This window comes from Eretmochelys imbricata, chromosome 1, assembly GCF_965152235.1.
Source record: "Eretmochelys imbricata isolate rEreImb1 chromosome 1, rEreImb1.hap1, whole genome shotgun sequence".
Classification (NCBI taxonomy): domain Eukaryota; kingdom Metazoa; phylum Chordata; order Testudines; family Cheloniidae; genus Eretmochelys; species Eretmochelys imbricata.
Genome location: NC_135572.1, coordinates 136,267,187 through 136,287,627, shown reverse-complemented (window position 1 = coordinate 136,287,627; position 20,441 = coordinate 136,267,187).

Sequence of the window (20,441 nt, the reverse complement as noted above, 5' to 3'; positions counted from 1 at the left end):
GAGGTTACTGCTGTGGCCCAGAAGATGCTCATCCTTCAGGAAAACTGAGACTCCAAAGGTGAAAACAGAATACACAAGTGTATGTGTAGGGGAAAAACAACAGGAGGGAGTGGAGAAGGGATGAATTGAGCAGAAAGGAAAGGATAGGACCAGGTGATGATGGATCCAGGGAGGGGGAAAAAAAGAGTGGTCCATGGAAGAAAAGAAAGATTGGGTAAAAATGATGGAGCTGGTGTTTAAGAATGGCACTTAGCAGCCAAGTGGCACTGTGATTAATGCTGTTCTGCCTTTTCCCACGGAGACTCTGGGCTTATGTTTTAGGTACAGTCTTGTACTCCCTGGACCTGAAGGAGAGAACATGTCATGCCACTCTGCATGACCCCTGTGTGCACTGATGGGCTCCCGAAGCAATTCCGTCCAGCCCTAGTCAGCCACACAAAGAAATAGTCATGGAATGAGCCTTGCAGGAAAGGAGGCTGGTGTAAAATAAGGTGGGAAATCGTCTCTCCAGCGGGAGGGGAGGAGGAAATGACTGGCACACAAGGCAGTGCAAAATGTCAAGAGCAAACACTTCCCCATCACTGAAATTGCTCAAATAATTCCTTAGCAGTTTTTATGCTGAAATAGTTTCAAATATATCTGCCACAATGAGGTGAGGTAAAACGAAAACTAACATTGCTCTGCAATCATGAGGCTGTAGTAAATAGCTTACCATAGAAAAGGATCATTATACGGTCATGTTCATTTTATTTTTTTTTGTTCTGTCACTTCAGCAGTTGTAAAACACTTACATTAAAGACAAAGTCAGTGGCCTGAAGCAAGCTGTGATGGATCTAAAGACTTATCTAGCCCCACCAAAACCCTAAAGACTAGTTAGCACAGCCTCCTTACTCATTTGCTATTCAGGCAAACCTTTTTTAGGCATGTCTAATTTACAGAATCTTCTTTTTGAACTGTCAAGTTTTTTTTTTTTTCTGATGGTTTGACTCACTGCTAAACAGAAGTGCAGCTTCCTTAGCCTAGGACTTTCCCTTTTGTTTTGTTCCCTTTTTTTAGTCCTCGTTATTTATTGGGCAGGGAGTCTTTCCCATGTGTCATCCACACTTTGCAATATGAAAGGATAGTTTAATTTAAGCTTTTATTCCACCTCCCAGAGCTTAAATAGCAAGTTTTGCCCCATTCCCATTTCTCAAGCATGCTACGTCCTCTCTGTAGTTGAAATTGCTAATGAAATTGACTCTGCCTCCTTTGAGATATGGGTCAGATTGTGCTGTCAGCTACACCAGTGTAAATCCAAAGTATCTCAATGGAGTTGAAGTGAGTTACTCTAGCTGCACACAGGGGTAACAGAGAATAATTTGGCCTGCTGCTTTAACCATTCTGCTTGGACAGCCTTGTTTAACTTCAGAAAGCGTTGATGACTCAGATCAGCTTACCCAGTTACATGCAGCATTCCAACAGGCTACTTCTCTTGCAGAAAAATAGTGAACAGAAACAGGAAGTTCACATCAGGGTTGTTAATGCTGCAAAGATCAATTAATCAGGCTCTGCACCCCCATCTTCAGTTGTTTCTGTTACAGTTTCACAGTAACAGAAAATGGGCCAAAGAGTCTGATTGGGTCTTTAGAAACTAAATTTTCAAGTCTCTCATTCGGTTTCACAAGTGGGTAATTTAATCTTAAGGTAGAAAGTGGATCAGGATAAAGTTGCAATGGCAAACATTAAATTTTGAATAAAATCATTCACATGCTGTCAAGAGTTTGCCAGATTCTAAAACAGCTCTGTCATGGCTGAAAAATTGTCTGGCTTCTTACAAGCACAGGCTTTTCAATCTCTTTATCACTTTATTACATATACTGTCATGTTAATTGTGCTATGTATATCAGCAAACTTTGTCAGATCAATACTTACATGTACTGTGGTAAACAGTTCCCAACCCTTCTTTCTGAAGTGACCTTCCCTTACAAACTGTCCACATCCAACCTGCTACCCAGTGGGGACAAGCCAGGAAATGAAATTTCTCAATCTCAAGCTCCGACTTGGAAGGCAGCCAGGGTGCACTCCAGAGTATGAGCTCTGACAGCGGGCATCAAGGCTTCTGGCTTAAATGTAGGTCATCATTCAGTTATGGAAATTCACTGCCTCGAATACTGCATGTGAAACGCCATGAAGCACTGCTTTGGAGAGACAAAGCAAATGTGTAACATGGTCTGTGACATAACTGCAAATGTGTGAATGGAAATCCTTCCGTTTGCTTTAGCTGTATGTATTAAACACTCATCTTGGGTGGCAAAGCAAATGGCATCATAAGCCAGCATATAGATACTTGGGGGCACATATAGGGCTGCAGTTACAATAGAAAAAACTGTGACATAAATGAGGCATCTGTCCTTTGTATTTCTGAATGGTCCATGTTCCAGTAAAAGTTCCATTCCTAGTCTCAGGGAGAAGCGCTGTCTGTGAGCTAATCTCCCCATTGTCTGCAGATCTCTATCCTGGATCTGGCTAGCAGCAATTAATGTGAATCTTTCCTTGCTTGTAACACACCCACCCACACCCTTCCTGTTTGGATCTGACTGGTGCTAGGTTTTCAGTTCCACATTGTTCAAACACAACATGCTAGGTTTTTTAAACCATGAGATTGACTCCTGCCTCTGATCGGCCCATGATGCCAGACTCCATCACCCACTACAAAAACACCTTTGTGCTTTCTCCCAGGCTGCCCCTCGTGCTTGGGAGGAGCTTCCTAAACTCGTCCGCAAAGCTACATCATGGTCCTCCTGCAAATCCCTCCTTCGTCATGGGGTGCCTACAAAAACTTGACATTGTTAGACCACAGTCTACCATGCTGACTAATACTGTTGCCTTGCGCTCCTCCATCTGTCTTTCTGTATCCATCTGTTGTCTTTTGTCTTATACTTCGATTGTAAGCTCTTTGGCGTAAAGCCTATCTTTGTTTTTGAACAGTGCCTCGCACATTATGACGTCTAGCAAAATACAAGTACTAAACAATACAACATAACAATTATACTACTGCACTTCTGAGAGGTATTGTGGCCAATGGGTAAAAAGAGGCACAAGGAGTCAGTATTCTTGGTTTTAATGTCCAGCTCTGCTCTGACTTATTATGTGACCTTGGATAAGTCACTAGTCTCTCTGTGCTTCGGTTTGGTGGCCTGTGAAATGGGTACGCTAAGAGTTCATGGGATGTTGTGTGACCAGTTAATTGTTTATGTAATAGTTGTCAGCAGGGAATGAATCTGAGACCTTCAGCTCCAAAGCATAGTCCTCTACAACTTTGGCAATAGTTGGTAGCAGTAGTAGGTTATTCTATTTTATTTGGATCAGAGGGGCATGATACATTTGGCAAGTGTCTTATATTTATAAAATTCTCTAAGATCCCTAGATGGAAAAGGCTGGTATAACTTCAGTAAACATAGGGTTAATTATTTATGATATATTATTTAAATTATCTATTATTTTGGTATAAAACTCACACCCTACCACCATTATTTATACTTTTCCTTCTTTTGAGTGATTTTTATTTGCTTGCATCATCTGTTTGCATTTTCTGAAGTAAAATGGAGATACAATGAAGCAAATCAAGAATTGTATAATCACTGTGGTGTATGAAAAAATAGTATTTGTTAATATATACCTAGCCCGCCTTTGGAACTGGAATCAGTGGAAAGCCCACGTTTCTCGGAACCACAAACATTTGGCCAGGACTGCATAGATGCTGAATGACAGGAACAGAAAGAGTGGAGAGGCATCTTCATCCTTGCTTTGAGAAAAGCTGATGGAGAGAGAGGAGGAAAAGAAGAAGAGAAAATGAGAGAAGGGGAAAGCCAGTGTGGGAAGAAGACAGTGATAAAGGAAGAGAGAAAAGTGCAGTGCAGAAAAAAGTCTGCATGTCATTTTCAGACAGCATCCTAGATTGGTGTTAGGGGTTCCAAACAGGAAGATTGATGTCTCTGTAAGCAGAGAGTATGAGCCCTCAAAACTGGACAGGTTTTATATTTTCCTTTGCCTAGCTCTGCTAGGCTCTCCAGGCACTCTGCTCTCCTTCTAGACATGCACTTAATGAATCACATTGACAGTCAGGCACAGTAAATCACATCCCATCACAGAGCACTCACACTTCCATTCTCATATATGCTCATTCGTTACTATGGCTAGGTATATCACAAATAATGCATCCGAAGAAGTGAGCTGTAGCTCATGAAAGCTTATGCTCAAATAAATTGGTTAGTCTCTAAGGTGCCACAAGTCCTCCTTTTCTTTTTGCGAATACAGACTAACACGGCTGCTTCTCTGAAACAAATAAGGACAGTGTCTTTCGCTTTTAGCAGCAGTTATTAAGTAATGCTGTCAAAGAAAGAGAGAGGCCCTCCCTTTCCCCATCAGTCTCCTAATCCATACTCACTCCTTGCCTTTGAGACAACTGTCTGGATAAGGGAACTACAGATGGAAGAGGGGAGATAGTCAGTACTCAAGTCCACCCGATTTGCATGATTATATGTGGGGACTGGTGCATTTAAAATACTTTTAAAGCAAACTCATTCATAAAGGTCCTCTTAATCATTTGGTTAAGTGAGACATGGGTTACTGGAATCATGATTCCATATTGAACGTCGGGGTTAATCAAAGGCATTTGCAGTCTCTTCTTTTGGCATCTACATCTAGTTGTTGTTCTTGTCTCAAAACGACACATCTTCTACTTTCTTCTATTAACAATAGGTGTAGAAATAGCTGGGAGGTCAGTTTTCTTTGCTTTAAAGATGCCTGATCTTTCATACTTTCTGGTTTGCTTTTAAAAAATATCTAAAGAGACACTCCCCACATTTTCTAAAAATTAAAAACATTTTACATGCCCCACATACTCATTTTAGAAATAATCAGGTGATTGGGGGGGAGGGCAGGAGGAGAGGAATGGAAGCTTTTCCAAAGTTCCTATGCCACTTTAAAAATGAGATTTAGGATACTAAATCAGTTAGATGCTTTTGAGGTAAATTTTTCAAATCTCCTAAATGTATTATTAAAGGAGGTGAGCCTGATGTGATGTTGCAGGTATTAAACTTAATCACTTCAAAGAAAACCACCTGAGCTAGCAAAAAAATCCAAATCTACTACCATTAAACATTACAAACTTGTAGAGCCTTGTTCATGTCATCTAGTGACATTATCTTATGTTGTAATGTCATAGTGAGAAGTATTTGGAGACAGAGTTCAAAGGTGAATTGTGAGATGATGTAAGTTACACTCTGAGATGCACTCAGATTCCATCAGGACTAATTACGCCCACTTTCTAATGTGTGAGTGAATGTAAGGAGATGCTTAAGTGGGTATAATTTACACACTGAGGAAATGTAAGTTCAAATAAGGGGTGGCTTATTTATATCTTTGAGATACCCTCCTGATAGCACAACTTTGGCACAATAGCCAAAATTAGTCAGGGCATAGGAATGTCCTGGCCATGCCCCTGGCATTCTTCCTGCTTTGACTGCCTTAGATTTATTTAGACTTGCCACAAAATTTGAGTCATAGAAAAAAACCCAGTTGTCAGACCAGTATCTGTTATGCTATGTGTCTCTCTGTAACAACACGTGAAAAGGAAATGGATCACAGGAAGTTTTGGGGGGCCAACAGCTTCAGTAGCCCCTTGTTCTCCAAATTTAAATCACAGGGCTTCTCCTTATTCTGCTGTGGGTCATCACCTAAAAAAAAAGGGGGGGGGGGACTGGGCAAACTTTTACTTTCTGAAACAATGGCAAGACTATGCTACTCAACACAAAATCATATTGATCTATATTTGACTCATAAAAAGAGAGAGCAAAGCATGGTGCTAAGGTGATTTTTTATATATATTTATGTATATATTCCTTCTTAAAACAGTAGAACTTAGAGATAGGAAAAAAGGCCATCTAGTTCACTTCCCTGCCTGTGCAGGATATTTTCTTGTTGCTTTAGTGCTAACTTGCACAGTATCTTTGGTTCTCATCGCATCAACAAGTAGTGAGAGTGGATGGCAAGGTGGGGGGTGTATGTGTGACTCTTAGAAAGACAAGAACAATACATATGGTGTGCAGAAAAGATGCCAGGCCACATTCACTCTTGCCAGTGCTGTGGGAATCCGACCCTTCCCATACCCCCGCACCAGCATGGGAGGTAGCATTAGCTCTGGGGAAAGGCACTGCCTCCCCACCCCACCCCCAGGACTTCATCTGGGAGAAGACAGCTTTAAATTACAGCCAGGGATCCTTCCAGCAGAAACTGCCTAGAGATGTGCTGATTCAATGCATCACCAGGCAGGCTGGCCACATCCCTTTCACACAGAGCACTATCCTGTTTTGGGCTTGCACTGGCTGACTGCCCTCGCCCCCCTATGCAGAATGCGGTTCAAAGTTGCAGCCCCTTCCTGCCAGACTTTCTACTACCGCAAACCCTTCTGCTGATGTAACCAGGAGTTGAAACAAGCCCAGGTGCTGATCCCCCACTGCAGTAGCAGGGGGTGGGTTGGGCTGCACCATTATAGGCACTATCCTTCTAACTAGGCTTTGATGTTAAATCCCTTCTGCCTGTGTCTGACAGTTGTTCAAGTAGATGTAAAAATATCCCATAGTGAGTTTCAAAAAGAGGCTAAGAAAAACTGGGAGCTCAGCCAATGATTTCCTCCCCCAGTGAAAGAGGTTTTAATATCCAAGACCAGGTGTGTACGTAGGGATTGGTTTCAGTGTCAGTCGTACCTGGCTTCCCCATATTTCCTTTCTACTGCAAGGTCAGTGTTTCTCATCATAAACAGACCCTTAAACAACCTTCCCTCCTCTCTGTGCAGCTCCCTAGACCTGATCTCATTTACACTCAGAGCTATTTACACTGCTCTTCGCACTTCCACAGTTGTGAAAAGGGGCTGGCAAGTAAATGAGAATCGGATCCCGCTGTCCAGTAGGTGTTTGCCCAGCAGGGCTCCTTTGGAGTCTTGCATTCTTCTAAGGTTTCATCTTCAGATATACGCTGGATACACTCATTCCTTCCAGAATTTTGTTTGAAAGAACATCTTTCAAGCCACTTCTGTCTTTGTAGGGTAAAAAGTCTGATCTTGAGACATGGATCAAGCTGTGATGTCAATATATATTCTCTTTCAAATCTTCAGCTGAAACAAAGGTCTGAAGGCTGAGTTTCAATCTCGTTTTCTCATCAGCATTTAAATTGTTTCCTTTAGTTTCTAATTCACGTGATATTTTTCTATGGTAGATATGGCTAAGTGTATAGCAGTGCCTGTTTAATGTTGACATGGCCTTTTTCAAGGTATTGTAACCTGGACATGCAGGGCAATGGACTTTATGCGCTAACTGGTCTTTTCTATCTCTAATTAGATAGGATAAGTACTATATGTGACACTCTGATCCCTGGGGGAACATCCTGCACCCTCATGTTCATCCTTATAATATGATTGTGTGGTATCTAATGCAAAGTTTGTCATGTCGGGTGTCTTCGTGATGTACTGAACATTGTTTTTATAGTAATGTTATAGGTTGTAATTTCATGTATATAGTTATGAGGCTGAAAATGTGTCCTCATGGCTTAAAACAAGCCCAGGCAAACTCCCCAGGAACAGAGAGGCAGTTCACACCAAATCAGGGCAGGTATGGGACAAACCCAGCCCAGCCTCTCAGGAACAAAGGACACTGGCCTAGGCAGCAACAAATGATCTGTTGGGCTCTCGAGTGAGTCACCCCCCCTTCGTTTGGGACTATGATGCGGTAATGTTCACCTGATCCTGAAGGGGGTGGGTGCAAAGCCAAGAGGGAAGAAAGAACATGATAAAAGGGAGAGATGTTTGCCATGCTTGCTCTCTCTTCCTCCTCCATCCACCACCAAGCAACTGAAGTGCTGATCAAAGAAGAGAGTCTGGCTGAAGGGCAACTAGCCAGCCTGTAGTGAGAAGCATCTAAGTTTGTAAGGGCACTGAAAGTGTTAAGATCAGCTTAGAATGTGTTTTGCTTTTATTTCATTTGACCAAATCTCACGTGTTGTGCTTTGACTTATAATCACTTAAAGTCTATCTTTTGTCGTTAATACATTTGTTTGTTTATTCTACCTGAAGCAGTGCGTTCAGTTTGAAGCGTGTCCGAGATTCCCCTTGGGATAACAAACCTGGTACATATCAATGTTTTTGTTAAATTGATGAACTCATATAAGCTTGCAGCATCCAGCAGGCATAACAGACAGAGGCTCCTAGGGTTGTGTCTGGGACCAGAGATATGGTCTAGTATCATTCGGTTACACGATCCAAGGAGCAACTTACATGCTAGGGGTCATGCGGGAGCAACCCGGAAGTGGGGGTTCTCACAGCAGAGCAGGGTAAAGCCTGGAGTGACCTAGCGGATCACTGGTCCAGATAACACCAGGGGAACATCACAGTGGCACAACGAGCAGGGTGTATGTGCAGCTTGTTACTCCCAAGTGGAGTTCACACTTTAAGCACTGATATTTGTAATTTTTAAGTGAGTCTAAGTGCAGTGGCTAAGAAGAGTCAAGGATTGGAGTGACCTAGCAGGTCTATTTCAGAGTAGCAGCCGTGTTAGTCTGTATTCACAAAAAGAAAAGGAGTACTAGCGGCACCTTAGAGACTAACCAATTTATTTGAGCATAAGCTTTCGTGAGCTACAGCTCACTTCATCGGATGCATCCAATGAAATTGGTTAGTCTCTAAGGTGCCACTAGTACTCCTTTTCTTCTAGCTGGTCTAGCAGATCTAGTGACCTAGCTGGCAATAATTTTTCAGCAGGTGAAGTTAAGGGCTCTGTCAAGGTTCCTCCCCCACTCTGAACTCTAGGGTACAGATGTGGGGACCTGCATGAAAAACCTCCTAAGCTTATCTTTACCAGCTTAGGTCAAAACTTCCCCAAGGTACAAAATATTCCACCCGTTGTCCTTGGACTGGCTGCTACCACCACCAAACTGATACTGGTTACTGGGGAAGAGCTGTTTGGACGCGTCCTTCCCCCCAAAATACTTCCCAAAACCTTGCACCCCACTTCCTGGACAAGGTTTGGTAAAAAGCCTCACCAATTTGCCTAGGTGACTACAGACCCAGACCCTTGGATCTTAAGAACAATGAATAATCCTCCCAACACTTGCACCCCCCCTTTCCTGGGAAATGTTGGATAAAAAGCCTCACCAATTTGCATAGGTGACCACAGACCCAAACCCTTGGATCTGAGAACAATGAAAAAGCATTCAGTTTTTTACAAGAAGACTTTTAATAAAAAAATAGAAGTAAATAGAAATAAAGAAATCCCCCCTGTAAAATCAGGATGGTAGATATCTTACAGGGTAATTAGATTAAAAAACATAAGAGAACCCCTCTAGGCAAAACCTTAAGTTACAAAAAAGATACACAGACAGAAATAGTTATTCTATTCAGCACAATTCTTTTCTCAGCCATTTAAAGAAATCATAATCTAACACATACGTAGCTAGATTACTTACTAAAAGTTCTAAGACTCCATTCCTGGTCTATCCCTGGCCAAGACCCAGCATACAGACAGACACAGACCCTTTGTTTCTCTCCCTCCTTCCAGCTTTTGAAAGTATCTTGTCTCCTCATTGGTCATTTTGGTCAGGTGCCAGCGAGGTTACCTTTAGCTTCTTAACCCTTTACAGGGGAGAGGAGCTTTCCCCTGGCCAGGAGGGATTTCAAAGGGGTTTACCCTTCCCTTTATATTTATGACAGGCTCCATCTTCTTTTCTAGTCCTGTGCTTGCCAGTATAAGCATGTATGGCTTTTTGTTGTGTACTGTTGCTATGTGCTTCTGAGTAGTTGTAACTCATCCAGAATATGTTCAGAAGAGACAAAATACCAGCTTAGTGAAAGGACTGCAAGAAATGTATTTTTTGCCAAATTCTGTGCTCTCCAATGCACAGAGTTTTGTTTTTCTTCGGGCATACAAGGCCCATTGCATGTATGATGGTACGATAGAAGTACAAGAGCAGAACCCATAGGAAGGCACAGTACACTAGCACCATTTATTAGGCTTAAGAACTGCACATTTAAGGTAAATATTGGTCATCATGAACAGCAGAGATAAGAAAGGGAGTTTTCCCACCAACATTACTAATGACTGTATCGTGCCTTAAGATACTGCCCTGAGCACAGAATAGTATATAAGGCACTCAGCCCCAGGAGTTACCTTGAGAGACATTATGCCTCGGAGAGATCTGTCTTAGGTACAGCTTCTTCAGCGCTTCCCCTCTTGTGTAGAGAGAGGGGTAATTTGGTATATATATTTTTACGGGCCCCAGCATACTTCCCCATCCTTATGTCCAGCCAGATCCATACAGGAGAATGGAGATTGGAGGAGTTCCAGTCTAACTCTAAGTGAAGAAAATAGCATATACTGGCTGCAGGAAGAAACCCGACAGGAGTATAATTGCCATTCCCCTTCTCTACAATATTACTGTCCTATCTTGATGTAAAACCAAAAATTGTGGTGTATTGAAGTTACAGAGAGAGCTGCAAACTTCACTCATTATGTTTGTTACCTCAAGACTGCACCTCTATTAAGACCTGTTTTGTACTTTTATTACTCTGTTATACTTAGCTGGTATTTCTACTTTTCAGTACATGCTAAGCTGAAATTTGTGTACATTCTGAAGGTGAGAAGTAAGTCCATGAGCCTATGTATTTCGCACGTGACTGAGACAAGGAGACAGAGCACAGCTGTTCCACTTCTCCCAAAATGTGTACCACAGAGGCAGTAAAAATAAGAACAAAATGGGTCACATTTTTGTTCTCTTCTGAGTTCCTGCTTTGCTATTCACTAGGTCTCACAATGGAAAGCCATCTGATGGGATGGCTGGTCATTGGCCTTTGTGAAATGTGTTGATGGTCTCAATCCAATTCCATTTTCCTGGTAGACTCAAATCCTTCACCATAGCTGGCATGAATTGTCATATTCGTTAGTAGTGTCAGGAGAGGGAGGAATTGAAAGATTGTAGAAGTTGTCCTTCTAGGTCGGGTGAGAGGCAAGTTGATGAGACAATATTGGTGAGCCTGTCCTACTGTTGCTCATGATGTTCCCAATAAACAGATGGCTTCCATCTTCAAGGCTGTCAGTTAAGCCACGTTCCCAAACATGACAGTCACTATAAACTATTTTACAAAGAAAATGAAAAGTAATTGCCCTACTCTTTTTGTGTTTAAAGGATACAAATGGCACAGCTAAAGTATCCATCAAAGATATATATATATAACTCATTCTAAAGAATTAGCTGGACTAGCAGAGTCTCTATTTCCAACTGGTTTGCTCTCTCTACCAGTAGACCATGTGTGATTTGGTTTGGTTATTGTTCTTATTCCAATGGGAGAAACAAAATCCCTTTGGAACTTTTAAAGTGACTTTATTTAGACTATCAGTGAACTCCCTGAGTTCATGCCATAGGAAAAGATTTTACACATATGGGGCCAGATTCAGCCCAGGGATGCAAGGATGCCATCAGCATGAATCAGGGCACAAAGTTTATGCCTTCCCAGGTGTCAGAATGTCTGTTCTGAGTGAAGGTACAGTGATTCAAGGCACCCACATCCTATACTTCACGTAGGGGCCAGCTTAGCCCCAAAATTACTCAGTGCTAGTCAGGGATGGGGTGATATCATTTTACCCTGAAGAGGTACTATACAAGTTCCCAGGTAACTTCTAACTGCAATTATCTTATTGAGCTTGATCCACAAGTTAAAGATGTCCTTCTCTAGTGAAACCTCTGCAGCTGCCTTCTTCCAGGAGTGAATCTCCCTGGGATGCAGCAGTCTCTCTTGGTACAGGGGTGTGGGAGAACAATTTGACCATCTAATACAAACAGAAAAAAGCCCAGGATATGTTCATTCTTCCCCTCCACAGTTGTAGCCCTTGTTGTGTGATCTTTTGAGGTGGACTGTCATACTTGACAAATCACGTGTAAATGTCAGAAACAATACACTATTATAAATTACACGATTTTGCTGTGAAAATAAAGGCCTGTTCTATTCTGCTTAGGAATTTTGGTTCTTAAGACAAACAGTTCAGTCTTGCTCCTTTCAAACACAACTTTTCCATGGGACTAAGTGTTTTAATAAACATCACAAGCTATGTTTTAATACTTCCAAATCCCCTCCTTTCCTTGTTCATCTCGTATTATCTCTTTAATGCGCATTAGCTTAAAAACGTGCAATATATGCCTTTTGTACCACATGTATTATAAGATGAACTGCAGCCATCCAGGATCGCTTCCCAACAGTATGGTGAATCAGAATGATTTGTATGACTTATGTGCTGCCTGTCCCCCTCAGGTACTTTATTTCAACTTCTTGGGCTGCATTTCCAGGCTCCATTTTATTGCCAGTTATCACAGTATTTGAAGTGTGGGTGTATTTCTAGCAAATAATCCCCTTGGATTTACTTAGTAAATGCCATGAGTCATAGGTTCAGCTCATCTGCAGTTATTATTACTTAACAATGTGCAAATATTGTGAGGTGTATTTCTTGTTCTCTCACACCTCTTACTGAGCTGCATGTCTAAAGGTATAGGCCACAGTTGTGTTTCATGCTGTGGCCCAGGTATGCTGCTCTATTGGCACAAAATCTCTATAAATGGATCTTAAATAGTCCCTGCAAAATAGATCATGGAGGAAGGTTTTCTCTTGATGGCATAGAGCCAATATGCCTTCCACACCAGCACCCTCCTAGCCCGCATAGGGGGAATGTAGGGATTAGCAGGCAAGTGATGAGAAAGGAGGAGACAGGCATTATTTTCAGATAGTTTTGTAGCAGCATAATGGCCCCATAGAGATCTGTTACAAGTTGGTGCAATAGAGTAACCATGACACAGGCACAAAGGTAGCTCCAGGCTACCTTCCCTATGTCACTCCCCTGCCCTTGCTTTCCTGTTCTGAGGATGGACAAACAGGCATGCAGCACACAGTGCCTCCTGGTAAGGCTAATTGTTGATGTGATGTGATGATTCATTTTTCAAGTGCTTTATAAACAATATGGCCACTTACACTGTGGGGTAACACCCAGTTACCAGGATTTATTCCAGGGTAATTGAGCTTAGAGTCTGGCACTTTGAATACTGAGATTATTATTTTCTACAAGCTTGTGGGGGGGAAAAATTGCTTGTTGCTGTCTTTTCTTTTCTGGATCTACTGAAGTTTTCTGGCAGCACTAGATAAAACAGGCATTAATTCTTCTAGATACCATGGTGGAACTAAGAATCCCCGTTCCTCATTATTGCACAAAATTTTGCAGCCCCCAAGCTGTTATGAAACATTGTACAGCGATCACAACAGGAAGTACCATCAATGGTGAGTAAATAAAGCCACCACTTCCTATTCTACAGATTTCAGAACTTCCTTATCCTCCAGTTCCCAATCCTCTTACAGCTGTTGCTCTTATTTATTTATGGGTTTTGGGTTTTTTCTGCTTTTTGCATGGGCTGCTTTAATGGGACCACCACCTGCTCCCTCTTACTGGCATTCTCTTTTTGCATGCAGGAAAATAAGTCACAGCTTAATCGGTCTCCAGGGAAGACTGGGAAGCCATTGGTCAAAGATCTGCAGATCGCATTAGATACTCTCCTCCCCCAGCTTTGCAGGAACTGAGGTTGCGTCCTCATCCCCACTAAATATTAGTGGAATGATTTCTTCTATTTAAATTTTTCACTAGCAAATCAGACCTGATGCGGTGGCTTGTAACAAGCAATAATCCTATAGCCTGTACCTGTTGACTCTAGCACAGCAATTTAATCAGAATTTGCCTCAAAATCCTATCAATCTGTTTGTTTATAAGCAGAACAAATAAATCCTGATAAACTATTTTCAAAACTCAGAAGACAGATTACTTGTGCCCATGCCACATCAACAGCAGAAGCCAAGGCAAGAATCATTATTTACAGATTTACATTATTTGCAGATACTGACTAGTTGCAAAAGTTGTTCAGATCCTGTTCACCTTACTTATATGCGTAGTCCCATTAAAATGACTGTGATTAGTCATCTGAGTAAGGCAATCAGGGTTTGGCACATTATTTCCAACTCATTTCATATTCCAGCCCCTGATTCAACAAATGTTCTTATGCACCTTTAAGCATGTTCAAACGTAAGCAAGGAATGAAGCATGCTTCAATGGCACTATTCAGGTGCTTTAAATTGAGCCTGGGCTTAAATACCTTACTGAATAGAATTCTGTTAAAGAATTCACATCTTCTGAGGCTTTGTATTCTCTAGGGAGAAAGGTGTGCTCTGAACAGGAGTTGGCTATCATGAGGTAAGATCCTAATGAAGACAAGGCAATTTGTGGTTTTCACAGGCGTTAGCAAATCAAGGTCAGCCCTAGGTTTCCCCATAGTCTTTAATTCAGCCTGCTAATGCGTGTGGAAACTTCAGACGCTATACAAACACAGAGCAAAAAGACTGTCCCTGCTACTTGATTTTTAAAATTTTTAATAGTGGCTGTTTGAAGCTCTAGGGATGTGCAGCGTGTTAGCGTTAGTGGGGAGAGGGCAGGTATGGTGGTTAAAGTACCTGATAAATTTGTTCACCCCTTGGGATAGCTACCTCCATATACGTGGTGAGTATAATATATACATCCACATCTCTATAGTGTGTGCACAGTACATATAACATGTATGTGTATGATTATAAAAAAGAAGAAGAAATACAGCTGAGCAGGCCTGCAGCAAATGCTGTTTTTGTCTTCTTCTTTCTTGGAAAGGCTGCTCAGAAGAAATTAATAATTAATCTCACTCCAACAGCTGGTGATTGCAGACTGTCTCCCCATGCACACTGCTTAGTCTCCAGCTTTTGTTTTAGAATTCTGTAGTCACTTCAGCTGGAGTAGCCCTCAGGCCTTACATTGCAAAGCAAACTCTGTATCTCCTGGATTATCTGCTTGTCACTGCCCAAGGCCTGTTGATTATCACTTCATCAAGCAAAATGAGGTAAGGGGATGGGAGAGGGATATAATGTAAGCGTGCACCACAATCTTCCAAGGTTACTGAGGGGCTGGTCTAAGGTCTGAGCTGTTGATCCAATGACTATTTCTTTGTTTCTGTTAGATGGGACTGTCAAGGCTGCAGAAAAGCTTCCAGATAAATGACAACGGAACAACACATACCCCAGCCCCCACCACTCAATCACTTTCCCTAAATGGACAACTAAAAATAGGGATGTGTAGCAGCTAGGAAGGATCAGCCTTCATCAGATGCTTTATATAGGGGATTGGTGGGAAATAGCCTTAGCCCCCAGAGAAGGACTCCACTAAATGAAGTTAGTGAAATTTTTAGATTAAACTCTCTAAAGAGAATTAGAATAGAGTTATAATAATGTGAGGGGACTGAGGCTTAACCTGGAAAAGACAAAAAAATTCAGAGCATTGCAGACACTCTCTTCTTAAGTCCTCACACTGCCTCTGAGTAGCCCTTAGAGTACATGTGGCCCAAAACCATACATGCTTGGGCACGTCTTCACTAGCAACGTTACAGGACTGCCGCGGCCGGGCTTTAACGTGGCTGTGTAGGTGTGGCACCAGCACTGGGAGAGCTCTCCCAGCGCGATAAAAAAACCACTTCCACGAGGGGCGTAGCTACCAGCGTTGGTGCACTGTCTACACTGCCACTTTACAGCGCTGAAACTTGCAGCCCTCAGGGGGGTGTTTTTTCACATCCCTGAGCAAGAAAGTTGCAGCGCTGTAAAGTGTCAGTGTAGAAAAGGCCCTGCTTGGCTACATTAATAAGAAAACACCTTAGAAAACTAGATTAGCAGATCCCTCTCTATTTTATGTATTGTTTTTAAAGGGTAGACAATGCATGTAAGAGATGTCCTACTACAAAGGGTCATCAAGTCTAAACTGGGAGGTAAAATGCAGTGGATAGGGCATGGCATTAAAGAGTCCTGCGCTCTAGTCCCATCTCTGGCAAACCGTGTAACATTTTTGTGCCTAGGGTATGTCTATTCTACAGCTGCTACCGTGGCACACCTACAGCTCTGCATTTGCGCCGCTTGTAGCAGTCTTGGTGTAGAAACCTCCTACATAGACTGAAGGGGTTTTTTGGTCAATGTAGTTAATCCACCGCTCCAAGAGGTGGTAGCTAGGTTGATGGCAGAATTCTTCCATTGATCTAGCCACGTCTATCTAGGGGGCTAGGTTGACCGAAGTATCTTGCACTAACACAAAACTTTTCAGAGCTGTGAGCAACATAGCTAACTTGATCCAATTTTTAAGTGTAGACCAGGCCTTAGTTTTCCCATTGGTAAAATGGGTATAATAATGCTTCCATATCTTGTTAAAGCACTTAGGCTAAGTTTTTCAAAAGTGTCTATTGATTTTAGGGGCCTCAACTATTTGGCCTCAACCAGTTTGAGACTCCTTATATACATAAAGCACCAACTGTCCACACATGCATCCGATGAAGTGAGCTGTAGCTCATGAAAGCTCATGCTCAAATAAATTGGTTAATCTCTAAGGTGCCACAAGTACTCCTTTTCTTTTTGCGAATACAGACTAACACGGCTGCTACTCTGAAACCTGTCCACACTCTGGAAATCCAGCTGCTTTAAGGCATCTCAAGTTAGGCATACAAAATCCCATCACTTTTGAAAATCTTGGCCTTTGGGATGTATGCATGAAAAGTTCTCTATGTACTAGTATTAAGTACGACTGTCTCAAAAAATAAAAATCATAAAACAAAAGGCTATGCATGGACAAGTGTGTGTCAAAGGAACCTCAAACTCAATTCCAATTGTTCACAGAATCTGTATTTGCATGTGGAGACCTGATGACCTGCTGGTATAATATCTGTCTGCATGAACAAATTTAAAGCCCATTAAAAAATTGGCCCCAAACATAGACAACTCAAACACTTATTTTTTTTGTACCATATTGAAAAAATATCCATTGAATGAGATGCCCACATTTTTTTTTAACATTCAGCCTCTACTTATGCAGCAACATGAAAAAAGAGAGAGCAAACCACACAGAAAATGGTTGAACTCTATAATGCAATCGTGTTAAAAGAAATAACAGCTCTTTCCCAAGATAAACTCTTGCCTACAAAATTTCAGCTGAAAAATCATCTCTATGACTGCATTAATATTTTTTAATGGAAGATGCCTCGACAGGAAATACCAACAGAACCTTTAGCAATAACAGCCATGTCGCTGATGTGTGAACTTATTTGTTGAAATTCAGATACTGCTTTCAACAAATAACGGCAAAATATTCTTTCCTTCCTGGCTATTATTTTTTTTCCTCTGCACTGACTAGTATCCGTCAGCAGTTTCAACATTTAGTCTGCTTGTATGGCTGAACAAAAAATAAATCGTTTAAACTAAATCTACCCAGATAAATTGAATTAGCATGTAAATAATTGGCACTCACAGTCAATGTGTTGCTATTTTAAACACTGTATGAAAACTCGTGATGTTTTGGAGCTTCAGTAAAGACTGAATTTCTGTTGCAAAAATTTCTGTCTCCTTATTCTTTTTACATAGGCATGTACTGTGCAATGCCAAGGGCTTTCACTAATAATATTTATGGTGCAATAAATCTTCTTCCATATCATTTTTGTGGTTGATGTTGCCTTTGGTACATGGACATGTTCTAAAGTAGAATCTACAATTACTCATCCCCAGCAATTGGTTTTAATAGGATCATTTTGCTGAATAACTATTTGACTTCCAGACATGTTGAAAGGTAGCACACAACACACAGGAGGCTGAAGCACTGTTTAAGGTCACTTTTCTCCATGGGATCGCTATTCTGTCTAATGACATGCTGAACTGGTTTTGAACTCTTGCGAGATGGAGAGAGAGAAAAGGGGATACAGGAGACCAACAGGTCTTTACTACCCACTACCAAATCAGGTGAATGAGTTAATTTATGAAGCAAACAAACAACGACAACAAAAACAGTCCCCAACAGTGGCTTCATAATCTACACAGATTCCCAGTTCATATCTATAACTCCTAGAATGCTCAGTCTTTCTATTGTGTTTACTAGGCCTCACATTCTTTCTCTGTCTCCTCAGAAAAACACCCTTGTTTCCTCTTATTCTTTTATGATCTTTAAAATACAGATGCTCACTTGATTAATCATCTACACATCTTCCCATTACCTGCTTTCTGTGTCCAAAGAGTGGAATTCCCTTCAGGGCAGGAGTGGTAATTTTCTTATTGACATCCCAATAAGAGCTTCACTTTACAGTGAGCAATACAGCATATGCATCTGCAGCTTTCACCTATGATTTCATCTAACTTCACAAGCTATGCAGGAGTGGGCCAGGTCAGTTCTTGAAGAGTGGTATAGCCTTGAGAAAATGCCAGGTGCTGCAAGAAGTGGAACTGGCTATTTATTATCCTCCATTGGACCCAGCCTGTACGTAATTAACCTGCCCTGAAGTTAGAGAACACCAAGAAGGAGATGTACTGACTATTAATGGTCATGGTAATTGTATATTATTTTGCTGCAGCCAAGTTTATGCTAGCCAAGGGTTCTCAAACTTCATTGCACCATGACCCCCTTCCGACAAGAAAAATTACTACACGACACCAGGAGGGGGGAAACGAAGCCTGAGCCCTGTGGCCCAGGCGTGGGGGGTGGGGTGGGGGGGCAAAGCCAAAACCCAAGCCCCACCCCGTGGTTGGGGGGGGGGGGCAAAGCTCAAGGGCTTCAGCCCCATGCACAGGGCGTGAAACCTGAGCCCCGCCATCCGGAGCAGAAGCTCTCAGGCTTCAGCTTTGGCCGCAGGTGGCGGGGCTTTGGCTTTGGCCCCAGGCCCCAGGAAGTCTAATGCCAGCCCTGGCGACCCCATTAAAAAGGAGTCGTGACCCACTTTGGGGTCCCAACCCACAGTTTGAGAACCACTGTGCTAGGCAATCCACAGCACAGGTAAACTGCACAAGATCCTTGCCTTGTAGAATAGCTAACTACATGTTCCTGTGTGAATTTTGGCGCAGCAGGGGAGTTGGCTGTATGCTTTGTTGTGTGTATTTTGGCAAAGCAGAGTGCTTGTGAGCTGCTTGCTCCTAGAGAGCATGTAAAATAATAGTGTTTAGCAAGGGGATTTTGAAAGGGGTTTTTTACGATCCCATTAACAGTTCTAAAATTAGGGCAAGAATTATTTGAAGAGGATTATTATTTTAGATTTTTAATGTGACAAGTGAGAAAAGGCAACATGGAAACTATGGGCTGTAAATGAAAATAGAGATGGTTTTATTCCCCCCCCCTCCCAGTGGAAAATGCAATGATGGAAGCTATGCCAACAATACGCATTAATTACACTAATGAGCAACAACGGGGAGGGGAAGAAGAACTAAGCAAACCCAGCTATAAATAAATAAAATTCCATGAAATGAATTCCATGAAAACTCTAATGTTAAAAGGAATTGTTCTGTAAATGTGTATGCAGTTATGCAGACATTTTGTATATATCGCTGATTGGTAGATATTCTGGATATGACGAGAAAAAAGTGAAAAGTCACATTTTTAGTCTGTCTTCTTGCAAAATCTACAGTAAAACATATCTTTAAACTAATTTCATTCGCATCTAGTTCTCACTCCATTTAGAAGACTTAGTAATACATCGGTATTGTAACTGTTGGGAACTTTTGTGCATCCTGAAATAGCTAATCTTTGCAGAATATTACAGCTGTAAATTACCTTTTGAAAACTTGGACAGGAATCCACTAACCAAATGAATAGATTATTCAGTTATGAGGTACTACTCTCCCCCCCCATCCCCCACTCCCAGAAGCCATAATGGGAACAATTTTGTAGAACATCAGTCAGGTTTTCTGACTGCAATATCAATACAAGAGCCACCACCTTTCTGTGCTCTACCTTCAGAAGAAAAAAAATTCGGTAGTGTAGTAGAATTGTGCTGGCTACTATGTAGAAAGGAATGTATGTAGCAAGATTGCCACCCTACCTACCAGTGCAATTCTCAGCGCGTTCCTTATTAAACTAATATAGAATATTTCCTTTTTTTGGTCATGGTTAAGGTTTATCTATGTGCATTTAGAACTCTGGTTACATGGGATAAAACATGGACTTCATTTTAGTGGTTTTTCCTTCAGTGTCTTCAAATGGTATCAATACAGGATGGCATATCTTACAGAAACACTGCCTCATGTTCTTTCCTGACATTCAGGAAGGCTCAAAGTGGAAGCTAGATGAAATAAACTGAATTTTAAACAGTCTAAATCTGCAGTCCTCAGCCTTCCTCTTGTCATCTGCTTGTACATTTTTTTTCTGTCATTCCTTCTCTTTACCCTATAAATGGATTATTACTTGTAAATTATAGTAACTCAAGTGGTACTTTGTCAAGTAAAAAAGCTTATTGCCTTTGTGCATTTACTATCCTCTTTTACTGATGGATCCTCTAATATGTAGTAGTAGTATTCC